Genomic DNA, 2,672 nt, shown 5'->3' with positions numbered 1-2,672 from the left:
AATTTGTCTAATTTGATACTGCTTTGTTTTATATTTTAGAAAGTTAGAGGACTTTTTAAAAATAATTATTTTAATTTAATTTAATTATTATTATATTTTAATTTGACCAATGAGAACTAGACAAAGATAGAGTAAGTGAGAAAGCAAGCTGCCAGGTTCAGGACTTGAACCATGGTCAACCATGTGGGAGTCCAGCACCTTAACTACCACCTCACCTGCTGGTTCTGCTTTATTTGTTTTTAAACATTTTCACAAATATGTTGGACCCATTGAACAATTGCCTTGCTAAAAGCTCTTGTCAAGACAAAAGACCTAGATTAATATAGCCGAAACCCAAAGGAAATCTCTTTTCTGTTCCATTAAATTTGCAATTTATTCAATAGTTGTTTAAATCAAATTATTGCAAGATTCTGAAGTCACCTATTTAGAAAGATTTAACAAAAGTTTGTGTCATTTTCAACTAGCTCTAAGTACCCAAGAGAAAACAAATAGCTAACCTTCTCTCAGAAGATTCATCCATCCATAACTAATTACTTACTTGCAAATTGTTTTCAGTAAAGACCTCTTTATGAGAAAGAATAAGAGGACAAAATGTAAGACATCGGAAGGAAAACACAAGGTAGCTAGGACAGGAGGAGATTAGAGTGAAAGGGTACAAGGAGACAGGAAGAGGTTGAGGTCAAGTTCAAAGCCCATGGGAGACTGAGTTAGAGTAATGAAGACTGAGAGAAAGAAATCTACCATAAACTAACACGATAGCCAAAGCAAACGGAGATTGAATGATTGCAACCGAAGAGAGCATTTTTACATGAGTAAAATTCATGTCATAAAGTAAAGTGGGGATAAAGTATATAGGATTTATATTTATGGCAGAAAGAATTACAACTGGGTAAGTGAGTAGAGTTATTATTTATTCAACATGTTTTATCCAATTAATGAGTAAATATGTAATCACAAATTTATGCCAAGGTAGCTCCATCATTGCTTTCAAGCAAATACCTCTAATCTGTGATACAGAAACATTCAAAATATAGTTACTTTTGACTAAAAATCTCATATTTTATGAAAGTCATTAGTGTATGTGTTCAAAATTGAATACTTTCCAAATGTAGGGAATTAATATAAATCTGGAAATCCCATTTCATACTCTGATAATGGATATCCTGTTTATTCTCTAAATTTTAGCCTTCAAAATGGCCCTTTGCTGTTGAAAATGAAAAATGATTGTTATTCATATGATTCATAAAAATTATGATAGAATTGGTCATGTAATTAATTTTCAAAGTAGCTATGACCAGTGATTTTTCTCTGAATATAAAGGATAATATAATGTTTTGAGCCTGATAATCAGGTATAATCATACCTATAAAAATGCCTCTGAGAACAGCAGGTTCAAATGCTGTGGACCTGGAGTCACATCTCGTCTGAGTTTCGGTCTCCTCCTCTGGAAAGCCTGCACAGCGTGAACACTGAGCTCGTGGGCTTGGAGGCCCCGCTGGACGGTAGGCTGGTGACCGCCCAGGGAGCATTCTGCCTGCTGTGCAAGCTCACCTCTGCAGGGCTGCTCCTGCAGTAACTTTTAAAAAATGATTTTACTTAACTTTATTGATTTTTTTACTTATTTTAATTTGACCAGAGAGGGACAGAGAGAAAGAAGGAAAGTGAGAAAGCAAGCCACCAGGTTTGGGAATCAAACTGCCGCCCCCGCCAGTCCCTACAGTAACTTTTCCCCAAAGAACTGCACAGTCCTCGCTAGGGCAGCGCATATGCTAAACAGAACCGCACCATACCAAGAGAGGTTAACAGTGGGCACCGGTGGTCCACATAGAAAACAGCTGTTACATGTACTGGCTAGCCACGATGGATACGGGGGTAGGGATACATTAACTTTAGGAAATTTGTGACATGTATGGCCAAAAGTCTCTTTTCTTTGTATTCCTTTTTGTTCTATCTCATCTATTAATGTGTAAGACGTATTCCCCCTCCCCCCAGGGACAATCAATGAATATGAATAATCAAGATATTTTTTTTAAATTTTTGGGAGGAAACTATACTTATCTTAGGTTCATTGGCTGGAACTCTGCAAATTTGACAAAGACAGATCAGTAAGAGTAAGACAGTCATTTACTAGCAAGGCAAAGCACATGAAGACAGTACTTGGCTAAGAATGCGGTGGGCAGTTAGAACGCAGCTTTTGTAACAGAAGAACAATTCATTTGTAGAGAAGTGACAAGACAAAGGAAACGGACTTTGAGCCTCTGAGGGCAGCGCATCCTGAGAAATCTGTGACAAACAAGAAGGTGAGGGTTCGTCATAAGGTCTGTTACGTGGTTTTCTCTAGCATTGTCTGGACTGCTGAGAGTCTAGTAAACTTTGACATCAAGGATCATTCTGTTCTTTGGTACAGACTGGAAACCCAAGAGTTTTTCTTGTGTCTAATTTTTTCTTTCATTATCAATTGCCCTCAGCTAAAACAATCCTTGTAAGAGAGTGGCATATCTGGAGATAGTATACTCTAAATCCTTCATTACCCAACCATGCCAACCTTGGGAAAGTTATGTCATCATCCCACTCTTTAGATTCTTTCTTTCTTTCTTTCTTTCTTTCTTCTTTTTCTTTCTTTCTTTCTTTCTTTCTTTCTTTCTTTCTTTCTTTCTTTCTTTCTTTCTTTC

The sequence above is a fragment of the Tupaia chinensis genome, unplaced genomic scaffold (assembly GCF_000334495.1).
Source record: "Tupaia chinensis unplaced genomic scaffold, TupChi_1.0 Scaffold000295_1, whole genome shotgun sequence".
NCBI classification, from domain to species: domain Eukaryota; kingdom Metazoa; phylum Chordata; class Mammalia; order Scandentia; family Tupaiidae; genus Tupaia; species Tupaia belangeri.
This window is presented reverse-complemented; position numbering follows the sequence as displayed.